The sequence below is a fragment of the Fundulus heteroclitus genome, unplaced genomic scaffold, assembly GCF_011125445.2.
Source record: "Fundulus heteroclitus isolate FHET01 unplaced genomic scaffold, MU-UCD_Fhet_4.1 scaffold_211, whole genome shotgun sequence".
Taxonomy (NCBI): Eukaryota; Metazoa; Chordata; class Actinopteri; order Cyprinodontiformes; family Fundulidae; genus Fundulus; species Fundulus heteroclitus.
The window spans coordinates 197,878-210,003 of NW_023396623.1; the positions used below are offsets into that span (position 1 = coordinate 197,878).

The window sequence follows — 12,126 nt, forward strand, 5'->3', positions numbered from 1 at the left end:
GAGGATAAATGTTTAACCTTTATTTACACCAACTCTCCACTAGGTGTCACTCTTCATGAGAATCAGCAGAGCCTCTGAGAGGAGTGGCAGTCGTTTCTATTCAGTGTCATAAAGCTGGTTCCCTTTTTCAATGAAGCAGACTTAGACAATTCCGGGTATAAGGATGAAGAAAAGTGCCGTGAAACCATTGTCTCTGAGCAAGTCAAACTGCTCCAGTTAATTTTCACTTCAAATCATTCAGAGACAGCTGAGTGGGAATAAAGATTTATACGAGCAGCACATGAAATGAAAAGTTATGTCCATACTACTGTTATCTTATAGCTGTTTCAGATAGATTTTCAGAGGTTTCAGTCATATTTTTGCATTGTGGGGCGGCTTCTGTTGATGATTTCAGAAGACTATCCGTCTCAGATTTGTTCCCGGTGTCTCTCCTGTTCAAATCATCGGGTTTCTCCTCTTCATTTGAGGGCGCTGTACAACTCAGTTCGATGTCTGCATCTCTTTCTGTCTGTGTTTTCTTTGTATGAGAGGTCAGTGAAGTTAATACTTGGTGGAAATGACATCAAGTGAGGACTTATTTCATTGATTTAGCTCAAAAATAAGAATTTTACCTTTTTTACTCTGCAACATCGGATAAAACCAAAAATAGAAAGAGCCACAAGAACTCCAAGAGCTACAACACCTCCTAGAATAACCCCAAGTTGTGTCCAGTTTACTGGGTTACCTGAAAGCATGAAAAAGATGCGTTGTGCTCTTTAAAAAAAAAAAAAGGCACCTGACCTATTTAGATGCTCTCAAATTTACAGTTGTTTTAAAACACCAATAATCATTTTCACAGCATCTTTTGATTTGAAATATTTTATTTCCTTCAGCGGTTGGGTTTACAAAAATATATTTTTCTCTATTTTCAAGATACTAAGAAAAAAAGTTAAATGTTTCCCGTGGTTCAGTGAAGGTAAAGTTGTTTATCTTACGGAGGGATGTTGGGTGATTGTTCTAAACTTTTGCTGATTCTTTGAAGAAAAAAACAACTAAAACCATTTGAGACAGACAGAAAAAAACATGTGCTTAGGTGACTGCATGCTGGTATGAATACATTTATTTTTGCCTCCCCCTAGAATGGGGGAGGCAGCTATCCCTGTGTTGATCCCTCTGGGGCTCCAGTGCTCTGGGGGCCCATTCGGACTTCTGGGGTTCTGGTTCCCCTGCCATCTGCCTTGGTGCTCTGGGGGACAGGTCTTTGGCTATAGAGCATTTTTTTTATGGATAAACCTTATATAGACAACGTCACTTTCACAAACACCTACAGGTGCTTGGATCCAGGTGCTTACAGATTCACTTCTATACAGAACAACCCTAGCATTAGCATTAGCTGTCACTTTATACATCTCGTATTAATAATACTGTACATTTTTCAGTGATGGTATCAAGGCGTTGGTTGTTAGAAATAGTTCAGAGCTGTTCATTATTCTGCAGATTTTAAAACAGACTTTCTTTGTAAAATTTGATCACATTACATTTGAATGCAATTTAAAGATATTTTAATGTAATTAAATCATTCCGAAAGGCTAGATGTGCAAGAATGTTTGTACCCAAAGTGTGGTTAATGCATTTCATGTCTTTGCTGTTTATCTGATAGATACAGCAACAATATTCTCCTCCATCTGTTTTTGTCAGGTTGGTAATGCTGATGGAAGCGTGTCCTTCTTTTCTCATCTCACTAATGTTATCAGCTATTCTGCCTTTTAACTCTTTCTTTATATAATTTTTGTTTTTTTCCTTAATTAAATAAATCTGTAGACCATCTTTGTTCCATTCGACAGCAACATCATCAGGATTAATGGAGAATGTAAGCGGGACACATGGGAGAGTGACATTATTGCCGACCACTGCCTCTGTTGGCTCATACAATTTAAAATCCTGGGGGTTTGGATCTGCAATGTATAATAAAAGAAGTTTAAACACACAACACAAACAGATAAATATAGAAAAACATATATAGAGATAAAAAGCAGCAGGATTAGTCTGAAAAAAACTATAAATAATCCTGTTTGTCTGAATACTACCATCGTAGGTGAAACTCTCTTAGCTTTTCATTCAATAACACATTCAAACACAAAAAGTTAGTAAAATGCTGCAGGATAGTATTTACCACATTTCTCTCGATCTTCATCTTCAGTGACTCCCACACAAAAGGCTGAAAAGAAAAGGACTTGTTTCACTTAACTGCTTAGAGACCTGGAGTTACAGATCTGGTTTTTAGAGGTTTGGTAAAATTATTTGTCAATTTTGTAATTGACATAAAGTCCACAGTCTGTATTTTACAACGTAAAAGTTTTGAAATATATCTGTAAAATGAGCACATGTCAATGATCCATAGCGCAGGCTTGTGGCTCTCAGATCAAAAGGACGGAAATTTAAAGAACCAGACCGTCTTGGCAAGAGAGCAAAAAGATAGTCAGATAAAATCTAATGTTAGTATACACCATTGTATGTTTGCTTTAAATTATACAATTTTAGGAATACTTACCACAAATCATCAACAGCAGAGTCCCATTCTTCGTCCTCATTTTAAAGCAAAAAGAAAGCAACTTTGTTGTACTCCTGCTCCGTCAAACACATACAGTCCTCTGGCATAAATGTTGCCAGATTTCCCGTCCGACATAGGAGAGAGATTTATTTTAGGGTAGGAAACCAACGTTGTCCCTGAATGATCTGACACTTTCAGGTGAACCAGCCCAACAACTAAGTCTGGTGTGAAGAAATCTCGTAGACACGCCCTAAAGCAGCTGTCCAAAGTTTAGACACCATAAAGTAATATGTTACGTATAACACAACAAACTGACTCCAATTTGTTATGAGGGCTTTTAGTCTTAAAATTTATTTAAAAAATTATACTATTTAAGAACATTTCTAATCAATAGATAAGACCAAAAACTAGGGTAAGAGAACCATTTTTTTTTCTCTCTGCTGCATTTTTAATGTTCTAAAAGATAATTACCCTAATTTCTTTTAAAAATTCAAATAAAAATATCCAAAACTTATTTTTTTATTTATTAATAATACGTAAAATGTAATAATTTTATGTCATCTTTGTCCGTATGCGACATCAAAAACATTCATGACTTACTGATCTGAACAACATGGTGACGCAGTTTTAGCACATATTTTTCAATCAGGTAAAGAAAAGGATGAACTTCCAGGCTAAAAACTGTTCAGATTCACAGTAATTCTACCAAATCAGTTAATGAATGAAAAATTAAAACTCTTTCTAAAAATAACCCCTGTGAAAATTACATTCCTACTAAATAACGTTATATAATAATTTAATTATATAAATTGCATTGATTGTGAAGACACAAATGCCCGTCTCCCTAACCAGTAGGACAACACTTCCAAGATTCTGACGAGAAATGTTGTGCTTTCAGCTGGGAAAGACAAAACCAGACTGTTTCTGATGTTGTATGAGGCTGCAGGCATCAGAGGGCTTTTTCTCACATCAGGGGGCCCACAGTGTAAAACCTTACTACCCGGAACAATTAGTCTCTTTGGTATGCCGTTCGTCAACAGCAGCAACAGAGGAGAAGCGCTCTTTGTCCGTGGACCCTCATGAAGAGACGTCTACACTGGGGAGACAAAGCCACCATGGACCCAAATGGGGTACGGAGACCCACTAACATGCAGGGTCGGACAAGCTAAGTACTGTCTGCTTTCTGTGGATCAAAATCAAAGCAGCTGTAATCTTTATAAGGTGTGCAGGAGAATGCTGACCCGGGAGCCGAGCCACACTCCTGCAGGAGTGCAGAGATCCTCACACTGCGACCCACTTCCACAGGCCGAACGCAGACCACTGGAAACTCATGTGAAGGTTGCTCAGACCTGGTTTCCCGCATGACGGCTGTTGGCCCCTGAGCTAGTCGCTTGCTCAGGGGCCAACAGCCAGACAACCAGCTTCACCTTGGAACAGAGCTCTCCACTCTCACGGATTGACTGTGTGACACAAAGTCAATCAGAGCAGCAAGAAGAGCGATCAGAGTTATAAATAATTTTGGTCTTAACCAGTCCTGAAAGTAAGGCGGTAATGTCCTCACACAAATCTACAAAGATCCGTCCCTCTAAACTTCCAGCTCATAGAAGGAGAAAACTGATCAGGGATGCAGCCAACAGGCCCATGATCACTCTGCATCAGGGGTGTCAAACATACGGCACACGGGCAGGATGTGGCCCACCGAACAATTTAGTCCGGCCCGGTGGCTAAATGCATTATCATTATTAATTTTTTATTTTTTTTCCCACTGTCCTGTCTGGCAATGTGGCAATAAGAATTGTTGTCTTAATGTCAAAAAAGAGTTCAACAGATTTGACTTTCACAAGTGGAGCAGTACTGCTTTTGCCATAGTGCTCCGCTTGATTTATGAATGTGAATAGTTTTATTATGATTCATGCGGGGAATATCTCAAATGATATGGACACTACAATAGGAAAGTAGGAGAGGAAAGGAAGAACAAGAAGAAAAAAACACAAAAGGTGAAAGAAAGAGGAGATAAAAGGAAGAGAATGATAAAACAATTATTGAAAAAAACATGAGGGGCGCTGTGTTTTAATTAGCAGATTAAGCTTCAGGTGTGGAAAAATTTAAATCATTTTTTAATTTTTATCTGTTTGATGTATTTTGTCATGCAGGACAGTGTTTTTAAGTTCCAAAAAATGTGAATAAATGTTTTTCAACATTGTATTATCACTGTGATCAGTTCTTATGCATAATGCACAAGTAAATGTTTAACTGAGTAAAAGTATTGTTAAAATTGCACATACTTTTCTTAAAAACGCTGAGGTTATTCATAATATATTGTGTAAAAGTGAAATTAAATTAATATAAAAATCTACAAAAAGTCCACTTTTATTATTTCTATTTAATCTTGCAATGAGTTTACTCGTGTGGCCCTCTTGAGATCAGATTAAGCTGAATGCGGCCCCTAAAACAAAATGAGTTTGACACCCCTGATCTGCATGAACTGCAGAGATCTACGGCTGAGAGGGGGGACTCTGTCCATAGGACAACAATCAGTGGTATACTGCACAAATCTGGCCTTTGTGGGAGAGTAGCAAGGGGGAAACCATTTCTTAAAGATATCCATAAAAAGTCTCGTTGAAAGTTTGCCACAAGCCACCTGGGAAACACACCAAACAAGTGGAAGAAGATGCTCTGGTCAGATGAAACCAAAATCAAACTTTTTGGCAACGACCCAAAACGTTATGTTTGGCGTAAAAGCAACACAGATCTTCACCCTGAACACACCATCCCCTCTGTTAAACATGGTGGTGGCAGCATCATGGTTTGGGCCTGCTTCTCTTCACCAGGGACAGGGAAGATGGTTAAAAGTGATGGGAAGATGGACAGAGCCAAATACAGGAGCGATGTGGAAGAAAACCCGTTGGAGTCTGCAGAAGACCTGAGACTGGGACGGAGATTTGTCTTCCAACAAGACAATGATCCAAATCATAAAGCAAAATTTACAATGGAATGGTTCGCAAATCAATATATACAGGTGTTAGAATGGCCTAGTCAAAGTCCAGACCTGAATCCAATTGAGAATCTGTTGAAAGAACTGAAAACTGCAGTTCATAAACGCTCTCCATCCAACCTCACTGAGCTCGAGCTGTTTTGCAAAGAGGAACGGGCAAAAATTTTAGTCTCTCGATGTGTAAAACTAACAGAGATATACCCCAAACGACTTGCAGCTCTAATCGCAGCAAAAGGTGGCGCTACAAAGTATTAACTCAGGGGAGATTAATAATTCTGCACGCCCAATTATTCAGTTTTTTTGTTTGTAAAAAAAGTTTGAAATGTCCAATAAATTTCATTCCACTTCAGGATCGTGTCCCACTTGTTGATTCTTCACCAAAAATTACAGCTTCATATCTTTATGTTTGAAGCCTGAAATGTGGCAAAAGGTCAAGGGGGCCGAATGCTTTCGCAACGCACTGTACATATATCATAGAGTGATATATAAATATCCATACTAACCCTAAACAGCCGAGGCTTTCATAGGAGAGATTTAAACCGAGACGAAATAATAGACATGTGGTAAGGTTTAACTCTCAAGACAGTTGGCTTCTCTGGATTTTATTTAGGGGTGTTTTCATATTAAAATATTAAGATAGTAAATCGTTTTTTACTCTTGCAGCCATCCTTCTGTCATAATAATACTAAACACTTGTCTCCATTATTTCTGCACTCTCCTAGGCTAGGTGGACAACTTCAAGTATAGTTGAAGTTGTCCACCTTCAGGACGTCTATTCCTTGTTGCCTCATTGTTCCACCTGTCTAACTGACTTCTACATCTAAATGTTGTACATTCTATATACGTATCTTATATTTGACCACAGAACCCACTATTTGAAAAACAATATGAAAATGGTCAAAAGAAGTCTGCGCAAAATGATGGTGTACGCATTAATTTTTTTAATGTTTTACACTTCAGTTTAGCAAACAACACAAAAAGGTATATTTTCTTTAACATGACAAAAAAATAATATTTTATTAATGTTGCAAAAACACCACAAATACTACAGGATGCAGAGCCAGCCCAAGGCAGGCGCAAAATAAACACCTGTACACAGCAGACCAGAAAAAAAGGACATTATTTACTGTGAGCTTCTTCTTTATATATATATATATATATATATATATATATATATATATATATATATATATATATATATATATATATATATATATATATATATATATGAAAAACAGAATACATTAATATTTTGCTAGAACAGTAATAATACATCTCTTTAGCAGTTGTAGGAATACTTTTTGATATGCTGTTTCAAAATAAAGCAGTTAAACAATGTTGTACGTTTCTCTGAAATTTTCACGTAGATGCTGTGGCGCCGTCAAAACGTGGATATCTGCAAATATTAACATACAGAAGGAATGACGCAGACATTGTCTACATTTTTACACATCTGTACACTATTGTTTGAAGATATTTCTGCAAGGTTTGTTGCTCAGATTACCTCCAAATGTGGTTGTGGAATCCAAAATGTTTGCATTTGTATATGTTTCAGAACAACACAATCCAGATAGATGAGGAAAAAACAGGGGCAAAGTTAGCATCTAGCTCCAAATATGAATAACCATAAAATCAACCTAACATTTGGATCCAAATTCTGGAAATGCATTGCAGTGGAGCCCATGTCAAGCTCCACTACAATCCAGACTGTCAAAATTTTACTTCATAAGTAATACAGCATGAGACAAGTAGACCCTACCTAACCAGCAAAGCCCTGTTATGCCTTGTAACATGTAAAAACTTAACCCCTGTGTACTGAAAAAGTCTGATAATAAGCAACAGCTTAAAAGACGGCTGGTGATATATTGATGTCCAAAATAAGATTTCAGGTTAAGCCTTTAATAATTAAGCAGGTTACTCATGGTAAACGGTTCCGAAGCTTGGCAGACAATAAAACTGCAAAACATTTTTTTTTCATATATAGTACGACATGCAGTCTATTAGATGGCATGACTGTATTGAAATACTAGCTTGTTTTATATGGATAAATAGCAACAACAACAAAAAAGTTCTATACATTTAATACTGTTCAGCTTATTACGCCGTAGTTTGGTTGTAACATGCACATCTCTGTATGTTGTCTTCACCCTTGTCTTCAGTCCGCTACAACATGAGCACCAGATGTCCTATTTAGCCCGGGCTGCAGAAGAAAAAAATCATCAATAATATTTATTACATTTTATAATTCAACACATGAGTCCAAAAATTCACAGAGGGATCCAATTTAAATGATCATTTCTACAAGTTGACGCCTGTCCTCATTTTCCCACCAAGGGGCGATTGCGCTTACTAAATACTTACCTTAATTTATATTTAGCCTTTTCTGCAGGTGCTAATACCACTGAAATCCAATTCATTTCAATTCAGTTTACTTGTATTGCACAAATTCACCTTACTAGAAACATTAATAACTGAAAACCAAGTTAAACATGTTGGTAACACTTTATTTGAAGGGGTGTACATAAGACTGACATTAGACTGTCATAAACATGACATAACACCTGTTATGAACATAAATGACTCTTTATGAATGTTTAGGACTGTTGTCATTAATTGTCATTCGGTAAATTATGACACTATTAAAGCAAAGTTGACATTGTTTAAAATGTCTTTGTTATGACAAGCCCTTAACTTAACAAAACCCCAAGTCAAGCCCTTAACCTAACCAAATCCTAAACCAAGCCCTTAATTTAACCTAATCCTAAATCAAGCCATTAAATTAACCTAATCCCAAATCAAGCCCTAAATTTGACCTAATCCTAAATCAAGCCCTAAATTTAACCTAATCCCAAATCAAGCCCTAAACTTAATTTAACCTAATCCCAAATCAAGCCCTAAATTTAACCTTGTCTCTGTTAATATCAAGTTGTCATAACAAAGACATTTTAAAAAATGTCAACTTTGCTTTAATAGTGTCATAATTTACCGAATGACAATTAATGACAACAGTCCTAAATATTCATAAAGAGTCATTATGTTCATAACAGGTGTTATGTCATGTTTATAACAGTGTAATGTCAGTGTTATGTACACCCCTTCAAATAAAGTGTAACCAACATGTTTACACACAGATTCACATGGACGGATGGATTCAACATATTAAAAATAACATTTAGAAGATTTGGATAACTTAATTGGTTCTTTGGAGAAGTTTCAAACTCCCAACAGAACAATTTGAACAATGCAAATGAACTGTGAAATAAGAACACATTAATACATGGGAAATTAAATAAAAGTGTTACATGTGCTGTTCTCTCTTTGAAAATCTTCCCTGTTACCGTGTAAAGCTTGCTGGTAAAATGATAAATATTATACTCAGCTATAATTACATATAATACTCTTCTTCTCTTTGTAAGATAACACAAGTAAACCAGACATAACACATGGATTCCTGAAAGTGTTTTTTTGCTCAAAGTAAATAAATGTTACCTTAACCAGTCTCTCTTCCTGCTTTATTTTGAATAATGTTGTTCTTTCCTTTTCCTTTTCTGTGTTTGTCATCTTTACTCCTCTGCACTGATGTCTTCCTTTTGTTTCACAGGGCCACATCCTTCATCTGCGCTTTTTATGGTCACATGCATGTCATATTTGTGTCTCAGCTGCAGTAAAGTTAATTTAATTTATACCATAGTCTGGATGAATACTCAGATCTGATTGGCTGTAGGGTGTCAGTTAAAGAGTGTTATAGGACACCTGTAAAAGATTTACAGTCAGATAGCCTGATTGTTCTAAATTATTGCACTGGCTCAAACGCTAGCTGGTAACAGCAAGACAGTTGACGCTGTTTACCTTGCCATGTGTTACAACGAGAGATATTAAATAGTTCTCTCAGCCACGTCCTGTGAAAATGTACGATTTTAATGGGGAAAAAACATTAATGTATTAATAATTGATTTAATATTTCTTTCTTTCGTAAGTGACCATGGTATAGGCAGGATAATGCCCTTTGAGGTGTACATCATCAGAAATGAATGGACCTTGCAGAAGCAACCGTCCTCCGCTTCGCATCTGACGGTTCATGCCTCCACTTCGTCCATTAATTTCTGATAATTGACACCTCATCAGATATAATCCATTACTTGAATACCAAACAGGTTATAGCTCTTTATCATTTTCGGGCCTAGTGACACGAAACACATTTTTCTTTCCTGCCTCAAAAAGATCCACAGACACCAAATGCTTATTGGCCTCATCCTCGAACAACTGAGTCATGGTATATAATAGAGTAAAAGGCTTCTCAGTGAAAACATCCATGTAATATTGAAACATTAGAAATAATAATAATACATTTCGTTCTGTACGCACTCTGTGCAAACAAAATGACAATAAAGTTTGTCTAAGTCTAAGAATCAGTCGGTTTTGTGAGCGTCCATGGTGTAACCTTCAAAACACTCTACAATTCTGCTAAATTACAGAGGTTGCTCCTTTGACGTGAGAGGTTCATTCATATTCTTGATTTCTTGAATTCTCAGACTAAAACATGTCCATAGCAGTAACATAAATAATACAATTCAAAGCTAGGGTCGGGATTTTTCCTGAAGTACCTGCTTGAATAACTGCGCATGCACAGTTGCCTGCTTTTCTGCTCCTTAGGGGGATAAAAAAAAATCTCCCAAATTCACTCTGGTGTGATTTCTTTCTACCGAAGCCTTCCTCTTCTTCCCATAAACATGAATGTGGTTCGCTTCTTGCGACTCTCAGCCATGTTCAAAGTATACAGTGAGAGCAGCGGAGCTACAATCAGCGGTTAACCGCTAAGCTAACCGCTAAACTAGCCGCTAAGCTAACCAAACACATAAACACAATAGTGCGCATGCCCAGCCCGCAAATTGAAACTATGAAGGAACGAGCACACACATTGGTGTTATGTGAGCATGTCTAAACGATTGCCGTGTGGGACAACCAATAGATAAGATAATACTCCTGGAAGTTGAGGGACGGAAGGTACATAAACAAAAACCTACCTCTAGCCCACCTGCGGTACGCCAATACACACAAAACAAGTATGATGCTGTAGAGGATGAAGAGCAGAAGGCCACAGATCACCCTGGTCCATGGAATGGAGGTAGGAGTAGGAGGAGAAAAAGAAACATCTGCTTGTTCAACTCTAGCTGTAAAAAAATGAAAGAAACAGTTTTTTGTAACTTTGAGACAACGAGAGAGAAGAGCTGTGTTATTGTACGAGTCTGGAGTAGCAGAGATGTATAGAGTGTTGCAGGACTTTGACGAAAGCTGTAAGACAGTGGTGAGGTGTGCTGTAGGTGTGACAGAGGTGTTCAAGGTGAAAGAGGGACTGCATCAAGGATGAGTTCTGATCCCCTTCTTATCTGCTGTGGAGATGGACAGGTTGATGGATGAGGTTAGACAGGAATCTCAATGGACTACGATGTTTGCTGATGACATTCTGATCTACGTATATTGAGAGCAGGGAGCATGTGGAGGAAAATCTAGAGATTGAGGTTTGCCTCAGGAAGAATAGGGGTTAGCTGTCGCAATACATAAAACCTGAGAATGAGAGTGACCCAAGTGGAGCAATGAGGTCTCCTTGAGCAGTGATAAAGAGAGTGGAGGAATTTAGGCACTTAAAGTCAAAGGTCTAGAGCAATGGTGAGTAGGGAAAAGAGGTGAAGAAAGCAGGTTATCTTTAAGTTTTATAGTAAAAAAACAGAAGAATCAGAATACACTTAATTGGCCAAGTTGGTGCACACAAAACAGGGAATTTAACTCCAGTTCCACTAAGCTCTCTAAAAAAGGATTAAAACTTGTAATTATGTATACAGCATTTTTACATTAGAGTAAGACATGACTGAATTATTCCAAATAACCCTGGGGGGTGAGGGTGGTCTCTGCTGTGGCTTAAACTTAGATTACCATAACTACTACTGTACATGAGCAATATTAGAATCCCAAAACAGCTCAAAATGACCTTTGATTAGACTTTTCTTCCCCCAAACACATTTTGCACTGACAAATTATTATCTTTATCTGTTTATGTGTTTGTAAACTCGTGCTGCAAAACAGGAGGGCCAATGATCCTTCTTTGGTAAAGCTAATTATAGTTTTATCATAGGAATCAATGAAGGAATGCCTTTTTATTGTACTTTTTGTAATAAACTGGAACAACATATAAATTGTAGAAAATGTTACTCTAATTTTTATGAAAATTAGGAGACCTATCCTTCATTCATGTAATACCAATACGTTTTACATTATTCTTGAGCCCCCAAGTACTCATAGCTGGTAAATACCTAATTTAACCAAAATAAAAGAGCTTTGGCAGAAAAGCTTTGGAAATGGAGATGAAGCATAGCAGACAGTGAACAGTAGAGGCTTAACATTTCAACCAAAATACCCCCATCACCTCTGACTGCCAGCCAGCTCTTCATTGAATTTCCTTTAGAAGGATGCTGACACTTGTAATAACCTTCCTCAGCTTTTATGGCTTTTTTCCCACGTTCCTCTGTCCCAATGAAAACATCGTCTTTGTAGAAACGAGCAGAGAAGCCTGATGTGGATAATTCGTCGTCTTCTTCTTTGTAGT

General features: G+C 37.3%; 3 long non-coding RNA genes across 3 annotated transcripts; all 3 read right to left on the reverse strand.

Annotated features, from left to right (window-relative positions):
- On the reverse strand, window positions 1-675 carry LOC118559051. The gene is made up of 2 exons (XR_004928616.1): window positions 612-675; window positions 1-508 (listed from the first exon to the last, which is right to left on the reverse strand). It is a non-coding gene; the product is annotated as an uncharacterized LOC118559051 (long non-coding RNA).
- Window positions 676-1,529: 854 nt separating this feature from the next.
- On the reverse strand, window positions 1,530-2,711 carry LOC118559061. The gene is made up of 3 exons (XR_004928621.1): window positions 2,531-2,711; window positions 2,153-2,197; window positions 1,530-1,934 (listed from the first exon to the last, which is right to left on the reverse strand). It is a non-coding gene; the product is annotated as an uncharacterized LOC118559061 (long non-coding RNA).
- A 4,038-nt stretch (window positions 2,712-6,749) lies between these two features.
- Window positions 6,750-10,662, reverse strand: LOC118556284. Its single transcript, XR_004928619.1, has 3 exons — window positions 10,550-10,662; window positions 7,030-7,725; window positions 6,750-6,921 (listed from the first exon to the last, which is right to left on the reverse strand). It is a non-coding gene; the product is annotated as an uncharacterized LOC118556284 (long non-coding RNA).
- Between the last annotated feature and the right edge of the window lie 1,464 nt (window positions 10,663-12,126).